Source organism: Meriones unguiculatus, chromosome 17 (assembly GCF_030254825.1).
Source record: "Meriones unguiculatus strain TT.TT164.6M chromosome 17, Bangor_MerUng_6.1, whole genome shotgun sequence".
NCBI lineage: Eukaryota > Metazoa > Chordata > Mammalia > Rodentia > Muridae > Meriones > Meriones unguiculatus.
The window spans coordinates 79,387,992-79,409,442 of NC_083364.1; the positions used below are offsets into that span (position 1 = coordinate 79,387,992).

At 35.9% G+C, this 21,451-nt stretch overlaps 1 long non-coding RNA gene across 2 annotated transcripts in view; it reads right to left on the bottom strand.

Moving 5' to 3' along the window:
* Positions 1-3,092: 3,092 nt before the first annotated feature.
* Positions 3,093-21,451, bottom strand: part of LOC132648593 (uncharacterized) — a 63,184-nt gene continuing 44,825 nt past the window's right edge. For both annotated transcript variants that reach the window (XR_009587024.1, XR_009587025.1), the window contains exon 2: positions 3,093-6,641. This is a non-coding gene — a long non-coding RNA (uncharacterized LOC132648593). The remainder of the gene's footprint in view (positions 6,642-21,451) is intronic.

Consider the following 21,451-nt stretch of genomic DNA (forward strand, 5'->3'; position numbering starts at 1 on the left):
GCAACAAATTCTGGTGAGGTGTATAGAAAGAGGAACACGTATTCACATTAGTAGCCTTGCAGATTGGTGCAGCCACTCTGGAAATCCATACGAAAGATCATCAGAGAACTAATAAAAATAAATCCGCTTTATTGCTCAGCTCTGCCACTCCTTAGCATATGTCCAGAGGACTCCACATCCTCTCGCTGTTTGCTTAACAGTGTTCATTGCCACCATATACTCATTAGCCAGGGAATGGAAACAACCTATATGTTTAATGAATGGATAGCAAACATGTGGTACATACACAAAGTCAATAAACTATAATTAATATAAAAATAAAAATTAAAAAAAACTCAGAGACAAAACAAAACAAAACAAACAAACATATGGGATAGTACGCAGCTGTAAAGCAAAACGAAACCATGAACCTGCAGGTATATAAATAGACTTCAAAAAGATTGCATTGCGCATGGGAACCCAGATGCAGACTAAAGCGGCATGTTCTCTCATCTGTGGTTCCTTGCTCCAAAGCCTCAGGTGTGTGTGTACAACATGAAATAATCACAGAAATCAAGGAAGTCTGAAGGTTCCATAGGAGGGGAAGGGAGATTAGGGAGGAAAAGTCAGGATACAGAAAATATGAAGTGGCAAATAAAATAAAAGGGACGTGGCTCCAACCAAGGACCATTCATGGATATAACCTAGAACCCCTGCTCAGATGTAGTTCATGGCAACTCAGTCTCCAAGTGGGTTTCCTAATAATGGGAACAGGGACTGTGTCTGACATGAACTCAGTGGCTGACACTTTGACCATCTCCCCCTGAGTCTTACCAGTCTTACCAGGCCACAGAAGACAATGCAGCCAATCCTGATGAGACCTGATAACCTAGGGTCAGATGGAAGAGGAGGATGGCCTCCCCTATCAGTGGATTGGGGGAGGGACATGGGAGGGAGTGAGGGAGGGGCTACAGCTGGGATACAAAGTCAATAAACTATAATTAATATAAAAATAAAAATTTAAAAAAAACTCCGAGACAAAACAAAACAAAACAAACAAACAAAAAAATACCCAACAGGATGTAGCATCTCAACTGGGAGCAGAGAGGGCTCAATACAGAAGAAAGGACAAGAGGCAAAACCCAGTATTCTGATTGTATCATTTTATATCTACATCTGTATTGTTTACTAATTCTTAATTGTGTTACTGCCTCCTCATCTGGTTTCCCTCCCTCCTGTTTGTCTTATCTCACTCTTTCCTCCTTCCCTATAATCCCATCCCTTTTTCTTTTTCTTTTTTTTTTTCCTAGCTGCAACTTACAGATTAATTTTATTGAGTCAAGGTTTTGGGCCTGAGCATTCTTGCCTTGATTCTGAACTTAGAGGAGACAGTATTTAGTATTTTACCATTGGAGATAGATATAATATTGACTACCAGGCACTTTGTCATTGTTTTAGAAATCTTTATCAAGTTCAAGTTCTTCTCTTTCCCTAATTATGTTTTAAACCATGCATGAATGGATGCTCAATATTTTCAAATGATAGGACTAGATTTTTGTTACTTAGCCTCCTAGTATTGTAAAATGTATTCTGTTGGTTTTGATCAGGTCTTTCATTTTCGTAATAAACTTCACCAGCTCATGCTATATAGTATTTTTATATGTTGATTAATTGAATTTGATAATAGCTTATTAAAATTTTAGTGTTTATAATCATGAATGCCATTGGCTTGTAGTTTTCTCTTAGAGATTATATCAAGTGGATTTAAAATCAAGATAATTATTAGTTTTAGAAAATGACAGAAAGTTGTTCCCTGTTTTTTATTTCATCTAAATAAATATAAAGAATTGATGTTAAGTCTGTCAGCATTATTTAATGTTATTCATGGAAGCCATCTGTGCCTGGGCAATTTCTTTTGAGGAAACTGCTAAGTTATAAATTCAACTTCCTGGATAGCTGTAATGAATTGAAACAAGTCATTCCACGTTGGAACAGTTGGGATTTTTTTCTTGTTGTTTTATTTTGAAGAGTTGCATTTGACTGGAGAAACATCTGAGCAGTTAAAAATGCTTGCTTCTCTGCCGCGAGAACTGAACCTAAAACCTACGTAACATCCTGGCTTCCCCGGAACACCTGTAACCCAGGCTCCAATGGTCCTGTGTCCTCTTCTTTCCTACACACATGCACACTCACACAGAGGCATGCACATGTGTGTATGCACACACTCACTCAATCACATGCACACACACCCATGCATAGGCACAACCACGTGAACACACAGGCATGAGTACAAACACATGTGCACACAGGCACACCAATGCACACAAATAAAATATTTTTTTAAAGGCTTGACCTAGTTCAGCAGAGGTGTCGAATTGACCTTCATGTGGTTTGTATTTCCCCTTACTATCTTTTGATATCTGGATGTGACTCCCTGGTTTCCTTTCTAATAATAATGGCTTGGATCATCTGACTTTCCTGGCTTGCAGGACTTTTGTCAACTCTATGAGTACCATAAAAGAATCCAAATATTATTTCATTGACTTTATTTTTTTTTATTCATTTGTTTATGTCCATTTTTTCTTCCCATTTCTACTTAGGTTATTATTATGGGTTTTGAGATTAGAGCATGGATTATGGATTTGAGATATTTTCAATGTATGCAGTTATTGCTATTAATTTCCCTCTGAACACTGCTATAATGGCATTTCACAAATTTTTGTATGTTACATTTTCAGTTTTCCTTTCATTCCCTTAATATTTTATGCTTTCTTTTTGTTTTGCTTAAGACTACCTTTGCAATCCATGAATTATTTAAACATATATTGTTTTTTCAAAGTACTTGGAAATATCTTAGTTTTCTGTCAATTGCTGTCTAGTTTGAGGGCATTGTAGCAAAACAAAAAAAAAAACAAAAAACAAGCAAACATCACTTTGTGAATCTAGGTGTGTTAATACATTCTTGAAACTATAGTAGTCCAGAGATAGTGACAGGAGGAATATGAATTTTGAAGAACTTAAGCTTCATAGAAATACATTATCTTAAAATTAATAAATACCAAAAACTACAAAAAAAATAATAAATACTTAAATAAATGAATCACCACCCTCTGTTATTTCAATTGTTAATATTTAGAGATTTATTCTATACACTTATGTTCTTATTTTATTAACTTTTTAAGTTAGCTTAAAATTAGTGGTTTTTACATTGCCATCATTGTGTGTGTGTGTGTGTGTGTGTGTGTGTGTGTGAATTATTACATCTTTTTTCATTTTCCCCTCCCCCAGAACCCTCTCTCTTAACCCTTCCTTAGACTTGTCTTATACTATTCTTCTGATATTGAGGAAAGGGCATCAGGACTCCTTATTTAATCTCAGCAGGCTTCCAAGTTGACTTTTATAAGTATGGGTTAGAACGCAGACACAGTTCCTTCTGTGATGTTTGGCTGTAGAATATGGCGGTGCATGGCTTTAATCCCAGAACTCAGGAGGCAGAGGCAGGAGGATCTCTGAGTCTGTGGCCAACCTGGCATACAGATCAAGTTCCAGGACAGCCAGGGCTACACAGTGAAACCCTGTCATTAAAAACAATAAAGAAAAGAAAAATTAAAATAGCAGTGTCCCACCAATTGCTGTCCTTGTGGTCACTGTTTTCCTGAGTTCATGATTACAATGAACCAGAAAAAGCAAAGGTAAAAGAACTCTCAAGCATGGCAGGGTTTAGAGCCTGAATCTCCAGCCTTCTTTCCATCTTCTCTTCATCTGCCATGGTCTCCTTCTATCTGTTTTATGCATGTTCCTCAGGGAGATTGGTGGCATTTAATAGAAGATTAGGAAACCCATGTTTATGCATGTTCCTACACACAATCTTTTCCTCCTTTCTTCTTCTTTGTTTCTTTCTTTTGGAATTGGGAGGCCACTGTATCACTTTCACATTAGTTTATTTATGGAAGTTAAATATAAAATTATTAGACACTAACTAATGAGCTTTCACTGAAAGGGAAAACTTCAGATTGAGCAAACATTTCTTTCTGTGATTTATATTTAATATGCATGTCACTTCCATTCTTCAATTTCTTCCTGGTTGTTTCATGAAGAGTTTCACTATAATAAATTTACTTTAGGTACTAGTTTCACTGTTTTGTAGTGAGTTTTTCTCATTTCCAAGTAGTTACTGAATGACATCCCTTGGGAGTCTTATCCATTTGGCTTATTGTTATTCCCCTATGCCTATTGCAAGGCCTAGCAAACACTGGTGCTTAATTGCTGCATAACAGAGCAGTCATTAGGAATTTAAATTTTCCATTCTATGTCTGTCACCTACTTTTTGCAGTCTTAAAATACAGGGCTATAGATTTGCATTGCACAATTTTCCACCCAACACTCTTTAGCCTTGTGGTTAGGACTCTAGCAAAATTTGCCCAGAATTTTTTAGTCTAGGAGAAAAGCAATTGCAAAATTCAGCACATGTTTAAGGTCCAGTTCTACTGTGTAGAACTGCATGCAGCTTTCAATTACAGACAGGCAGGATCTGATGATGTTTCCCATATGTGCGTGTGATATTCATATCCACTGCTCCTCATATAACCTCATGAATAGGACAGGAACCCTTAAAACCATTGACTGGACATTTCCTAGTTCCCTGACTTTCAAAAAATAATGTTTAGGCAAGTCATGGTTTGAATTGTCCAATATTATTTAATATATGTGTATTCCTGGCGAGGGATGCAGACCCATTATTCAGATAAGGTATTGAACATAATTTGAGACTTCTTGCAAACATAATTTACATTAGATACAATCACTGCAAATTTTTCAATGGCCTATGAAAATATACATCTTTTAAATTGTGCACTTTATCTTTGGATTAACTGTTAATGCTTACTTTCCTACTTGGCTTTAGATTTTGATTAAGGAAATATTTAAAGACTGAATTCACTCCACTTTTGATAGAAAGTATAGAAATGGTTATACATGGGAACTCTTATTGCGTGCCGGAATAGAAATTCACCAGGGAGGGGGAAGCAATTCGTTTTATAGCCTAAGAGCTGTTGATACACTCACTCCCTGCATCTTTCAAAGGCATCTTTCATGACACAGAGGCAAACTGTAGCCATGAGAGAACAGAAAGAACACTTCTCAAATGTGTCAGTCTCTGCAAACTTGCATAGCAGCTGTGCTAGGTGGTGATGCGGATTATCACAAGACCCAGTTGCAGGGGTTTGCCTGCTGGAAGAGACAACCCAGCCTCTCAGGGGACCACTTTGTTGGAGATGGTAGCAATAATACGTCTCTTTTGCTAGTGGATATTGTGACCATGTAGCACAAATTTGGTGCTAGATAAAATCAGAAAGTAATGAAAATGCAAAAAGGAAAACTCAGAGATTTTGTTTTGTTTTGCTTTGAAGTCTTAAAAGTAGGAGAATAAAACAAACGTCCTGGGTTCGTTGCATGTTCGGTAAAGAAAAATTAGCGATGCCTTTAATGAAGAAAGTGTGCAGGGCATTCAGTCTTATTTGAGAACCGTTTGGGTGTATTGAGAAAAAAAGTTGTGAAGTAGGCATGTTCAGACCTTTATTTGCTACTTTTGATAGGAAAAATATTCTCTCTTTCTCTCTCTCTCTCTTCTCTCTCTCTCTCTTTCTCTGTCTTTCCTCTCTCTCTTTCTCTCTCTCTCTCTCTCAACTACTAGCTTGAGTTTTCTGTGCAAATGAAACAAGCGTTTCAAGAATGAGATTCACTTTGGACGGCTCTTCACATTCCAAGTCATGACTGCTTTAGGCAGCACAATCCCATCTCTGGTTGATGGGCAGGAAAAGTGGGCAGCTTGCCAGGTAGACGTTTCCATGACTCCCAGCCCCCAAAGGTGATGCGTTTTTCAGCTAATTCAATGAAGAGTGGGCTGAACTTTGGGTCTAAACGAGACAATAGCTGCCTTCGCAGTATCAGCAGAATGGTTGATGGGAATGCACTCACTCTACATTTGGCAGAGAATCATGTGACCTGACGACTGAGATTTTGTGATGGTGCCAACGGAGACTTGGAAGCAGTAAACGGGCCTGACTTTTTTCTTCTTCTCCAGCAAGGATCAGAAAATGGTGGATCTTAATACTTGACTTTAGCCAGACTCAGCAAGCAACTGAGCTTTGAAGCACAACTTCGCCTTTATTCTGGGTTTTTGGCAGGCCACCAGGAGGCTGTCCCTTTCACGCCTGATAAATTCTGCTGCTTATCTCTAAAGAGAGAGAGAAAAGGAAAATAATAACAGAATATTGAGGCATAGCAAGTGAATCCTAAAATTGTATGTGTTTTTTCTTTCTTTTCTGAACTGCTGATTTATCTTTTGATTTTATATTAATATCCTTTTGGGGTACTGAATAATCCAAGTAGTTGGGTTATTTATTTATGTATGTATTTGGTTTATAATGAACAGGCATTTGAACTGGTCGAACAGGACGACAGAGCAGTGAGCATGAGATCATTGCAGCCGAGTAGGAAACTGGCACCCAGCCTTTTCACCCCTTCGGTTCGGGAGACGAACGCATGCAGTCGTCATTTCTCAAGCCAGCGCAGCCTGGAAGGATTCCGGGTCTCTCCCATTCTACCATTCGGCTGCCAGTTGATGGCAACGATTGGTGCAGCTTCTGCGCAGTGCTTTGTGCCTGGAATACGGAGAAGGAAGAGCATGAAGACAAGCCCTCCGGACCTCCTCTGAGAAATAGCAGGAGCCCTGAAGGAACAGCAACAAAATCAAACAAATCAAAAAGCCCTGAGCTTCTCAGTCCTTGCAAGAGTGCTGAAAAATAATGATAATGATGAGATGCGCCTGCTTGGAAACAAAAACAAACAAACAAAACTGCAAACCAAAACAAACCAAAAAAAAAAAAAAAGCAAACTTTGACTTGTCTAACTCCAGAGACATCGGGCTTTGTAAAGCAGCTCTGAAGGCGTCACAACCAAATGAGCCTTCTTTATTTTTATTTATTGTTTTTATTTATTATTTCAAAAACTATGGCCTAAGAGCAGTACATTGCACTTGGTGAAGCCGCACTTTCATATCAGGTATAACTTTTGTTGTTTCTTTTTACGCTTTCTGTTACATAAAGCAGGGTCCTTGCACTTTCAATTTACTCTTGTTAACTCATCACCCACTTTACACTTTTCTCTTTGCTTTCTTACTCTAATTGTGATTAGCATAGACACTAAACTGAAAATAGAAAACTCTCTATAGAAATGTGCTCCTGCTTTTGTTGTGTATAGAAGTTTTAGACAGAGAGTACTGTGTGTTATCTGTGATTTTTGTGTCCAGTAATACTTTTTTTTTCCCCCCGGAGGAAAGGGCTTGGAATTCAGTAGTAAAGAAAATAGAACCTTTTCTGTGACTCATAATTTGAAATGCAAAAGAAGAAACTTCTCTAAGTTCTGAAAAGAGATCTTGCTTGGAAAAACGCACCCAAATACTGCTAACTAAAATTAGTTTGGGAGGAGTTCTTAACACGGGTTGCAGTAGAAGAGAAATGGGGATTCAAAGAGCACATTCTCAGTTGCTAAGTACCAAATAGCTTGTTCCTTAATAATTTTACTTCTAAAAATACATGGAAAAAGAATTTGCCCTAGAGCAGTTACAAAGTGTTAGAAGTTTCCCTTCCACATTTTGGGGGGGAAAGTCTGTGCAAACTTCAAGTTCAGAGTTGCTGGGCACGGCAGGTGAACACACTGTATTGCAGTTATTTCGTCTGTTTGTACAAGGAAATTGCTGCACAAGTTCAACACCTTGTAACAATGCAGTTTTCCTGGAAGAGGATTAGATGATACACCCTTCTTTTAAATTTATTATTTAAACAAAATGTTTCTAAACATGCAGGGGAAAATTGAAAAGAGAAAATGCTTTAGGATATGCTTTGTTTATCAATCAAAATTATAATTTTCATAGTAAGAACTGATATGATAATGTCCATAAGAAATTAACTTAAGGGAAATTGTTGTGCTTTTATAATTATATTTCATGATATCAGGCACACATCGGATAAACAAAGAGAAATATACAGATGGTTAAGTCTGTCTTCTTTTTGGTTATTTAACGTTGAATCATGAGAGGATACACAGATCTTATATACAGATAACATTTGAATAAAATGTTTCATCGAGTTTATTGGTTATTGTTCACTAATTATTTACAGAATAGCTCTTGTTCCCCTTTTGTTAGTGGAAAGTCAACTTTCAAAGGCTTAATTAATATTGATAAACCTGTTTTCATGTTTCATGATCCTTTAGTTAAAAAAACATTATTTTGAATGTTATTTCAGGAGCCATTAATCTCCACACTCTTAATTATCTTATTAAGCTCCATGCCAAATCCAAAGCTCTTTTGAGCTTTCACCACTTCATTGTGCAGAACCTAGGCGCTTCCGTGAGAACCTTCTCCTTTCACTTTCACAACTGTTACTGTGAAAGCAACATCAACCAAAATGAACACGTAAATGCAAACTGTGAAAGTACCTCTGTGTCATATGAGTATCCTGGGTGGGGCCTTCACACTCTGGCAAGCCTTAAGAAAAATACTTTTAAAGGTTTTCCCCATTTTGTCATTGTGCTTTCTTCCCAGCCACCTACTCCCTTCCTCACAGTCCACACAGATGATCCTTGTAGGTGGCAGCTGTCTGATATTTTCTTTTTGTGGTTGTTTTAGGGGAACCCTTAAGGTGGATATGAGAAGAAAAGAAAATGACCATAGGAGAAAATCATCTCAGGTAAAAATGAAAAACACAAGTGTGAAGTATAATTAATCTACACTATTAAAAAGAAAATGATTCTGTGCTTGGTATAAGAAATTGTCCTTCCCTTTATGAAGCTAGCTATTGGAATTTTTACTGATGGTTTCCTTCAAGAGTTTACAGTATTACTTGCCTTTGTCAAGCTTTTGTTTCGTTTTGTGATCAATGCTCAGTTACCATCATTCCAATGACATATGTGTATATTGATTCATACAGCACAGGTAGAGGATGGTTGAATAGGAGGCTATTTAATGAAAAGAAAAATGTGTTTTTAGTAGCTCTGCCATATAAAAGGAGGTAAAATCTGGGAGAAAGGTGTAAACTCATGGTTAGTTTCTTCATTTTTTTATATATCTGGTAAGACAATAAGCCAAAGCACATTTTGTAGTAATAAAAGCTACAGCAAGTATTTCCTCTTTTTCTTACATGAAATGTATAAATACACACTGAAATACTTTCTACTACAATTGGATGTATTATTGTTGATTATTTACTATAGTTTTAATAAGTAGGAGAAGGATTTGAAAATAAATAATGGTGAAAATTGTGTAGACCAAATTATCTGTATTAGACTCTAGAAAATACATTCTATTTTTATTTATTTCAAAACACGCCAAATCATGAAGTAATTACTATGCAGTATTATTTTTCACAATGAAGATATAATTAAGAAAAGCTAAATAATTTTTTGATATGAGTGAAATGATTAACGATTGTACAACTTATAATTTTGCTGCAGATGAGCTTAGAATCCTAAAAAAGTACATGTAACTGGTTTTATGTATCCTCACTGGCTTGCTTCCATACAGTCTGGTAGCTTACAAAATTAATAATATTTATTTCATTTCAACCTGTTGAACAGGGGAGAGTTATATGTGAGTATATATCTTATTGAATGAATATAATTTTGGAAAATAAATTTAAATGTATGTTGTTTAAAGAAAATATATGCTCTTTCACGTGATGTGAATGAATACAAACCATGAAGATTAGCAGTAATAACACTTTTGTATCACGGCATTGATTTTAGATTTCTGATACCACCTTTTCTCACTACTGTAGAAGTCTAGTCATTTCCCAATTATAGACACATATCTGTAGATTTAGGATTTATAATTTTTGAGTTCTTTCCCTAGTCAACCAAATCTCATTTGTTTTATAAAAGCTATACTGTTACTAAGTCTTTAAAATCATTAACTAAGTTTTGTGTGAATAAATACAAGCACCCAAGTATATATATATATATATATATATAATTAATAATTTTATTTTAATTGTAGATTCACAATACTATACTTATGCCTCACAATAACATAATTCATATATTCATATATAGATTCTTAATTAGGACAGTTTAAGAAAGCTAAAATATTCACAATTAAAACAAAAGCAATCTATAAAAAAAGGAACTTAAAAAACTACTTTTTTTAATCCCCACATTTACAAACCTGTATTTAAGTCAGCGTATTTCTGAAGATCTTTAGCTGAAAATATGCATCCTGAGAGCACAGCCTTTAAAACATTTACTCTAAAATATTAATACTATTTTTATTCCCTACATTCATTAGATGTTCAGAACAAATGCTACCTTAGTAGGGAGTCCATGTGAGATAATGCCCATTGACATAAACCCGTAGATCCGATCTTGTGGTGAAGTGGACCGCACAAGCTCGTTTCTATGGGTCTGTGGCACTGTGGTGATCTGACAAAACATTATGTAGATTGTTGATCCATCACATTTCAGGACATTTCTGCTAACACTCCACTTTCTTACACAGTCTTGAAACAATCGTACTTCATTTGTTCTTTATGTGTATATTAATCCTCACATGTCTTACAAGGCACGTTTTAATTGTTGACTTTCTGGAACTATGTATAGTACTAGCCATTTGAGGCTAAATTCAAGAGCAATAAACTGCTTTCAAAAGGTTGGTGGCTTTTTTTTTGTTTTTGTTTTTGTTTTTTAATAGCTGGCTTTGAGCAAAATCGGAATAGCTGTTGTTGAGAAACTTCAGTACTTTCTCTGTCAATGTGCCTTATCCACTTCAACAGCAGAATAAAGTCTATAACTAGATTTATATGTTGCAATTGATCCTGTTTCTCTTCAAAATTGAGGGCTCATACTAGTGACTTTTAAATTTATTCACTGCTAGTAAAAGTGTGGCAAATGAGATGTCAAAAGATGTTTCATGTGACCTATACAATAAACCCACCAAATTGGGGTGGCCCTGTAAGATATAATTGAAGTTGATTGGTAATCCACTAGAATATTCTGTCTACAACCTTGCCACGCGCTCTGGTGCTTGGCCGCCATGTTTGGAGGAGCTGACTGAAGATGTGATAAGGAGTGTGGAGGAGCACTGGAAGCTGTGTGCATCCGGGTTGAGGTAGTAGGTTGTATGGTTTAGAGTTATACCCTGGGAGTTAACTGTACAACCTTCTAGCTTTCCTTGGAGCACACTTGAGCCGTCGAGGAAGTCTTCATCCCTTTAACCTCACTGAGCAAATTTCTGTGCAAGAAAGTAATGTGTCATGAGTGGGTGAGGTTTTAATACATTTAAATGATCATTCCAAACCTAACTGTTAGGATTCTTCTTGTGTCTGCTTATAAACAATGACACAGTAGTATCTTTAATGGGTTGCTATTTCGTGTTTACCATTCTAAAGAACTGATGCATGGTGAATTAAGTTGCATTAATAGCTAAACTTTGGTTTTTCATCAACAAATTCACAAAATTTGACATTTAATTTTTAAATAGATTATTGGTCTGCTTTTATTCCATGCCTAGCCACTACAGAGAGTATGTCTGTGAATGTTAATAAATTCCATAAGATCTAAGTTTTCTCATGACCCATCACTTTCTATCTTATGTTACAGCTATAGATATGATTATTTATATTTTCCATCCTAGACTGTAAGCTCCTTGAGGGCAAAGTCCATATCTTATTTTTTATTGTATTATTTTAATGCTTATACATCTTAACTGTAAATATTTACAAGATCAATACATGGGGTATAAGATTTCACTCTGTGAAGAGTTTCTAAAATTGAATTTCCTTTATTGAACCAATTAAACTTCCATAACTTTACATTCCAGACCTCTGATAATGAGTCAGTAGTATACCGATATTTTTTACTGTTTTGATTTATTCTATATATACAAGTTAAAATTTGAGAATACTTTTTCTCTTCAATAAAAAGTAGGATGAATTTATTCTTTCTAATTCATCACAGTTTATAGCTTTAAATAACGTATATTTATGTTAACCATTTAAGTATCTTTTCCGGACAAACTGTTTTTCTTCCTTAATATCTATTATCCTTTATGTTTTTTCAAACAACTGATATTTTTCTACTGAAAGCCCCACAAACATGTAATGAAATTTATAATAAATAAATATGTAAATATAATTTTAAAATTTGGAAACATTTTTATTTAGGAAAAAGGCATTTTATATTAGCGTGTTATAAAAGCAAATAAGACTTTTATGAATATTTTTGGTTTGCCATCCATTTTAGTGGATCCTAAGAGAGAATATGTCAGTGATTTCATCTTGCATAGATCATTCTTCAGCTCTAAGTTTAAGTAGTTTTTCACATTAAAAATGTCAGTTTATAACTATTTTAATCAATCATGGAATAGATCCTATAAATCATATGTTTTTATTTATATATGTTTGTATATATGTATGTATATATACATGTTAAGGTAGTGTGTGTATGTATATATATACATACATATATACATACGCACACACACACACACACACATATATATATATACATACACACACGTATATATATATATATATATATATATATATATATATATATATATACATACACACCACCTTAATTCTTGGCTTTGTGATCATTAATTTTTTTGGAACAGAAGACTTGAACATCCAAAATTTTATTATTTAAAAATCACCAATAATGGTACTAAACAAAACAACTTCTGAATGCTGAATGATATATGAGCCTTAGAAACTGAACACCAATTGTTTTCAACCATTGTTTTTTGAGATGTGGTTTAGCTCATAACCAAGGCAGGTCTGGGCCTCACCATGCTTATTTGAACATAATATACAGTACATTTGAACAATATATTTGAACTTGTGATTCTCTTGCCTTAGATTTATGAGTGCTAAATTATAGGTGTGTGCCAGCAAATGTGACTAAATTATTATTTATAGAAATATAAATTATGTATATAATTTATATAAATTATTATTTATACAAATAGCTAGGGTCCCTGAAAAAAAATCTTTCTGAAAATATGCTACAAAAAGCAATAAAGTACTAAAGGTGAAATTGACATTGGAAAATAGAACGACGGTATCCTGACATAGAGTGCTGCCTGAGCACAAAAAAGTGGAAAAAATGGGCAAGAAAGTAGTTAGCTAGTATGTCTTTGTCATGGATTAGTCCTTCAGAATCTAGCATCCATTTCATTTTTTATATATATTTATTTACACCAATACTGGTTGTTTATATTTGGAGGTTACATGATATACATGCTGAAAGGATCAAATACATACTCTTGCAAAGAAACTGTAATTTTCTATTCAATCCGGCGGAGTTAAGTATCAAACAGAAGCCAGCCATGATGCACAACTGAATAGTATGCTTTAGAATATTATAAGAGGGCGCCGGAAAGGTGGCTCAGCTGATCTTTCAGAGGATCTGAGTTTCACTTCCAGCACCCACTTGGGTAGTTTGCAACATCTGTAACCGTAGCTTTACAATATCCGATACACTCGTCTGGCCTCTGAGAGCCCCTGAACATATCACACACACACACACACACACACACACACACACACCACACACACATCACATACACACACTAACAAAATATTATATCACATTATAGAATTATGATCTTGTATATGTACTTTCTAAAGGTAACTAGAATTGTAGACAGCTAGGGAAGAAGAACAGAGAAGATAAAGTTATAATTCATTTCATTGGTTACACAGAAAAGACAGAAATTCTGCAGAGCAAAAGTAATAGCTTCAGCAAAGAAGGTTTTTAAAACTCCATAAAATGAGAAATATCCATCTGATAATTATATTTTTACCTTTGATCATGACAAATTTTACCAAGTCATTTCTAAGGCTGTTAAAATTACTGTATGTTTCTAAATAAAAATAATTAGCAAATATGAATATAAAAGTTCACAAGATTAACTTGAAAGATATCCAAGTTCTAGGACCATTGATGATGTGAATTAGAAATAGGCAATCTGGATCCTAAAATGGAAGGAAAAAATACTACATGTTGAGGATTGACATTTGGTCATATAGGGTCAACCATCCAAATTGAATCATTCGTTCCCTTAGGCAGCAGGTTCTACTGTACACTAACATTTTGTATCAGATGAAGCATTGACTACAACAAAAAAAACATTCACTTATTAATGAATCATACTTCACCAATATATATTCTGTGGCACTGTGATATGTTTATATTTATAGTGTTCATTCGATGCATTTTGTAAACATACTTTAGTGATATTTAAAGTGCCCCTTGCCTTCTTCTGTCACCTGTGATCTACCTTAAATTCTTTGTAGCAGATGACAGTAAAGTGAGATGGAAGGAGTGGAAAGAAAAGCGCAGCCTAATATAAGCAATATATTGAACCCTGGGTGAAAAACCCAGCCAAGTTCATAATATTGTGACTTCACAGGATTGTGAACTAAATTGGCCAGAATAACTATGGAAGGATCAGATAAATTACTAGGCATGTGACTATTTGAAAACAGTGCAGCAGAACATAGATTATGCTATTAGAATAAGTGAGTAATTTCCCACAAATAAACACTTAGTTAGTCTTACTTCCTGTTAGCAAATGGCGGTATACATGTCTGTCACTGTGAGCCTTAAACACACACCTCTCTTTTCTGCCAGAACACATAGTACTGGTGTGGGGTGACCCCTGATTATACCAGCTTTTCCCTAAAATTCCCATTGGGTTTAGTTGTGAATGGCCTACATGGGAAGCAGTATGCTCTTAAACTTTTTACTTTATACCCTAATCTCTACTGTGTAAACCAAACAGCTAGTTTTGTAGGGACATACTTTCGTGCTTGTCCACAAGAACTTCCATTAATAAGTTCCATTAATAAGAATCAGTGCCCAAAGGAACTGTGATTTGACTTTGTACTTTCTGTTATGTACTTAGGAAGAACCACATTTGTATTGAATCAATGCCTGTTAAATTAAGTTGAACTTTGTGTTATTTATGGATTGTGTTGAGAATCTCTGTACAAAATATTTAATAACTTTTGTTTCAGTGTAAAGTTCTTTGTTTTCAAAGATATTTCTAGGCCCTCTGGAATGTATTATTATTCTATTAGGAGCTTTCTCATGGCATCTTAAAGGTCAAAAGTCTAGTCTGAATTAAAACCTATGATGTTATTTTTGAAGGAGATTTATGAAATTAACCAATCACTAATATTTTTAAGTTCAAAACCATTGTACAAAAAATTGTTATTTTACCACTCACATCTCTTGCTGTATCATTGGGGTTTTAAAACATATTCAAGTGTTCCTTGGTGAACCACCACTATGGCCCCTTGACGGTCTAAATATGGTTTTTGTTAAACTACTATGTCATGGTCTTGGATAATTTCCTGAGGCAGGATTCCTTTCACCTAGGAAGCAACGCGTACATTTAAAATTTCGGGTGTATAGTACATGTGTGTCACAGGTAAGATCCCTTCCTACTACCCTGCAGAAAGACCCTAGACCAACCCGGGGGATAGAAAAGGCCTTCTACAGGATGGTTAATACTATTTCCATTGACTTAGGTCCTTTACCCTGCTTTCTTTTGAGAATGTCAAAGAGACTTGGTGAGCTTGGAGAATGGTGTTGCTTATTATCTGCCATCGATAAAACTTTGAAATACCTTGGCCTGAAAAAAATGACCTTTTCAGATTTTGTGGATAATTGGGAGCACAGAAAATAATCTTTGCTTAGATAGTTTTCTCTTAAATCATTCACATTGTATAAAAGTGCTGGAAATTTTATCAAATAAAAAATATGGGACACAGGTTTAATTTAAATTTGAAATACACAATTTTTAAACTTTTCTTTTTTATGTTTGTATTTCGCCTGCAAGTATGCATGTGCGCTAAGAGAGTGTGGTGTTCACAAGTGTCAGAGAAAGCATTGGATCCTCTGGAATTGGACTTATATACAGTTATGAGTCATTATGTGGTTGTTTGTAATCAAACCGAGGTCACTGACAAGAATATCAAGTGCTCTTACCCACTGAAACACCTCTTGAGCCCAACAATGATTTTTTTAAATATTAATATGTCTAAAATAATCTGTTTCTGTTGTCTATCTGACATTTATATTTTACTTGGACACCTTATACTTTTGTTTGGCTGATGTGCTTACATAGTGTTTTAAATATTAAAGTTTTAGTGTAGGGGCATAAATAATATATTTTCCTATTGTTAACTATGTGAGAAAATATACATCATTAAATTATGATTTCATGATCACAGGAAAACATACCAAAGAAGGTAAGAATTTATATCAAAGTTAAAGAACTTAAAAGAAGCCTTCTTTCTTAAATGTTAGGATATGTAAAGTCGGTGTTTTGTGTCACTCAATAACTAGGAATTACATCTAGTACACCCAAAGTAGCTTGTATCACCAGCACACACTTTTGTCGATTGTTAGTAAGTTCTATAAAATTGTGTTTGCTTCTCAGTTTCTCTCTTAATCTAGCAATCACCAAAATAACTGAGACTCTATTGTATTATTTTTAAAAGCTTCATAACACAATAACTGAGCAGGTATTATCCTAGTCTTAACCCTCTAAGCCTCCCAGTGTACACCCCAGAGAAACTTGCACTTTGTAGCTTTTCTGCTCCAGCTCTTATCTGCTGAGTTCTCCTGGACCTTTCCAGTAACTGAACCCCTACTTCCTCTTCTCTCTCCTCCTCTCCTAGCTGGCAGGAAGTCCAGCCCTATTTTCTCCTCTTTTCTGCAACTAGCTGTTAGCTGCTTTATTGGCATATCATGGGAAAATAGGGGAGCAGTAGTTACACAATATTGAAACAGGAGATTCTCAGAACAAGGATTACAACCAGATATGGGGTTACAGAAATCAACGTTTGAATTTCACAATAACCTTATGCCTACAATGGATAAAGAACTGTAATGGTAAAGTCACACTGTATGATAACTTCCATGAGTGTTAAACAGCTTTTGCACCAGTTGCACCAGATTTTTTTGTAAGCTCTTTAAGGAAATTTTCTAAAAAACAAACTCTTCAATCCTCAGTTAACATAGGACTTCAGTAGTTTTGTACAATCTCTGCTGCTGTGTGTTTGGAATTGCTGTTTCTGTATAGATCCATTGTCCCAGCAAAAGAAATCTACTACATGTAACCTATGCTGTGTCTGTTTGCCCTCAACTTGAGACATTGCACTTTCTAGACATTTATACAGCCTCATTTCTTCTTTCCTTATCGTCTCAACTGTCCCCTGTGTGGTGACCCCCACAGTTTCCTATTTCTCATACACCCCTACAATATTCAGATTTCCAGATGAGGCTTCTCCACACTCTCATCAGCAACCAGTCCCCTCCTATGTTTGTAGACTTGGGCTGATATTCATAGGTCTGGAAATCTTCAGTGTCACTCACCAAACACACATATTCTCATCTAGTGTTCACATACAGTGAATCTTATTTTTAATGAGGGGATTCATTGGGCAAAGCTAGCCTTAGGTCACTTACCTAATATAGAAAGGCATAACTACATAATAACTAAGAGATGCTTTCACAAGTCATACAGAATCATACTGAATACAGGAATACGGGTTGTGCCATTAAGTTAGTCTTTGTGAGGTTAGGCGTCTCCTCCATAACATGGCATCGTTACAATCACAGAATAGTAAGTGTGAGCTCAGAACTTAAAGTACTTAGCTGAGTGAGCTCAGAACTTAAAGTACTTAGCTGAACTACTTAGAGTAGGTGTTCAGAAAGCATTTGTTTTTACCGCCCACTCTTTTGACTAACGAAAAGAGGATATGTCAGTGACAGTGTGTTAGACATTCATTTGAGCTAAGAACTATAGATTTTCCCGTCCTGAGAGATTTCAGCTTACTGATCCTTGACCAACATTCATGTGTCACTGAACAACTAACAACCATGGTTATAAATTTGTTTAGGGAACGTCATTGTGTGAACAACACAGAGAGCACAGAAATAAAATGCCACAGCCTAGCGTACATGTAGGATGATGCTTTCTGACACATGAGCTGTGACTGTCACACAGTACATGACCGAAGCTCTTGATCCCGTAATTGTGTTCCATGTGTTTTATGACTCCATACTATTTCTGTGCTCACCTGTGAATCTTGAATTAGCATGTAGCCGAAGCTCGGTGATGGCGACTGAGTGAACGCAGCCATGATGTTCCGTCCTTCTGCCAGCTGGTGACCGATGTGAAAGAAACATACATGTGCTATTGCTCTATGGATGTTTGAAGTTAAACCATAGTGCAGGCAGGGGGTTAGGTCTTGTTCCCTATTCCTGCTTGATTTTTATTAACATACAATATTTTATTCTGACCCACATTTAAAAATGGTTTTCTTTAAACTTCTTATGTTCTTTCACTCTCTGCCATCTTTATTCAAAGGGCTATGTGAGTTTTTAAAAGGTCAATAAAACAAACTCCTCCGAAAGGCATTAAAGTCGTTTACAGTCTGCTTCCCTTAGATCAGCACAAACTCGCCACATGCTTTCTGACATCTGTCTCTGCTGCTCTTGAGCTCATACTTGTGCATTTCCACCATCCATTTGACTCACTGCAGCTCTAGGTCTGATGTAGTGAAGTGGAGCATCACCAACGTCCATAAACACAGGTTTGGAATGACGCTGCCAGTGCATATATATGGCAGGAACTTGTTGTACTCAGATGGGCAATGTTTAAACCTTATACTCAACTCGTCTGGAATTAGCATAACAACATCATTGACCTCTTATTGGAAAATATGTGATAGCGGTGTTTAGTTTATGTTATAAGTAACATGGAAGAAAGAAGGCAGCAAGTCAAAGCTATTATGGTGAAGTAGGGATGAATATGAAAATTTTTGACATTCCATTTATTTGAAATGATTTAAATTTTTATTAGCACATATTATTTGTATAAAAGAATGGATTTCATGGTGAAGTGTTCAGAAATAAGTAAACAGTGTACTTTAGTCATATCTAACCCACCTTCACTCCCTATCCCCTACTCCATGCTGCCTCTACCTCTGTTTTTCCTGAATCCCCTGTGTGTGTGTGTGTGTGCATGTGCATCTGTGCACATACATGTAGGTACATGCACGCTTTATGCTTTTGAAATATTTTACTTTCTGGAAACTTGCATTCATTTTTCAAGATCTGTTTATTCTCAGTGTTCACATTAAGATGTAATTAATAATGTTGAAGAAAACTGCTCTGGAATTTCCATTCTCTTGTTTTGTCATTAATATGCTTCCTTTTGTATTTTGTCTTCTTTCCTAAACTGTCACAAATATAGTCTTGGGTCACAGGTAATAACTATAAAAGAGTCTCAAAGGTCATTTACTGAAATGCTGTCATCTAGGGCAGGTAAGATGACACTGTGGTTAAGAATGCTTGTTGCATGAGCAGGAAGATGCGAGTGCAGATTTCAGCACCCATTATCAAAAGCAGGTGATGGCTGCTCACAAGCCTACAACTCCAGCACGCTTGACATAGAGAGAAAGGAAACACAAGATGGCTCCTTGCTGGCTGCCTGGGTAGCTCCAGGCTCAATGAGAAACTTCCTCTCAAGAGATCAAGGTGTATAGTTACCTAGCAAAATGCCTAGCGTCCTGCTCCGGCTGCCATGTGGGTGAATGAATACAGATGCCTAACTGCAGATATACTCATACAGACACTACCACACATATGTACTTACAAACCCACAAGTAAACTAGTCACATCCCCAATTAACAACAGTAAAACTAAGGCTCAAACCCTGTGGCAATTGATTTGAGGAAACTACTTCTAGAATGTCTTCTGACATAGCAAATGATGAGTTTCTAAGAAGTGGAAAATAAGTTTGTTTAGTTGTCTTGGTATCCATAAGATTGACAGAGGATGGAACCGCAGTGAAAGTTATTTCGGGACTAATGGAAAGTCTTGAAACTTGCAGAAAAGTGTATAAACTATTGGTTAGTTCTTTTTGTGCGATGGTTCAGGTTTTTCTTGTTTGTTTGTTTTATACAAACTTCAGCTTTTTTACATAGAGAGACAGCAGATTATCACTATGTGGCCCAGGCTTGTCTCAAATATGTGATCCTCCTGCTCCAGCCTTCCAAACGCTGGTGATACTAGCATGAAGTGTGGCATTCAGCTTCAATTTTCACCTTATTTTAGAGATTCTCTATTTTAAAACTTGCTCCTGAAATTCTTTGGACATCTGAAAGTAGTCCCTGTAAGACTGATATTTATAGGACCTGGGAATTCTTTTGATTCTGCACTGCAGTTTCTATCCTCTGTCTTCTAATGTTGTCTTTTCTCAGAGGTCAGCCCTGTTAAAGTGAAGCTGATGCAATGTTTTCACTGTTGTTTACATGTTTGTTTACCTTAGTGGAGCAGAAAAAAAATCAAGACATAAGGTCTTCTACCCATCATAGCAAAATGGAGTGGTCCGTTATGTGACTAGGCAAGGGTTACTTCAACCTACCTTTCATAGTCATACTTAATTTTGCTAATCTTGGTTGTCTACAGACTAGTTGTTAGGGAAATTACTTCTCTTCTAGTGAAAAGCAAGAAGGGAAAAAGAGGAAACAGAATCATAATGATAAGGGTTTAATTGGTGGGGAAAGGGAAGCTTACTCAAATTTAGTTTTCCTCTCTTGCAATGTAGTACACTCCTGGGGGGAACCTCCCTACTGTCTCTCCAGGGGGCTACCTGGGGCCAGTGACAGAACACACTGTACACGCTTTTCCCTGAGAAATGTTATCATTATTCTCCACATTAGTTACAGCACAGTAACTTGGTTTTGCCGTGGCCCAGAGCATCTTTAGGTCCCTATGCTGTAGCTAGCTTTGTCTTTAAACAGCTTTCTTCCTCACATTGTACTTTGGGAACAGTCTTCCTTTACCAGTTAACACTTGAACACTTGAAGTTAGAACACTTCAATGAGTCTTTGATCGGGAGAACTCATATACAAATAGAGGCAAATTATAAGACTTGTGTCAGATTATAAGAATTAGAATATCTTACTGTGGCCCAGACCTTTTGTTGTCTTCTGTGTGTCTCACTTCTAGAGCACTGGCAACATCAAATGTTCCTGAAAAGAGGCTCTGCCTATTACTAGTGGTCAGAAAAACAACAGCTATTATCATTATTATTATTCCTTATTTGTGAAAATTAAGTGAAGCATAGTCAGAGTGGACATGCATGGGAAGTATCCGTCCTTTTCTTTTTATATAAGAAAAACCAATTCCCATTTAAAATGAAAGTTAAGAGGTTCGTAATTAACTTCCTCATTCATTGAATGATTTTAGAACTGATTTCTGTATTTATGAGATGATTTTTCTATCACTATGTTTTCAGAAAAAGCATTTTGACCTTTTGGAAAATAAACATATCCCCTGGTTTCATTGATAGTACATTGAGAGCATACATAAATTTACAAAAGTTCATCTCTGT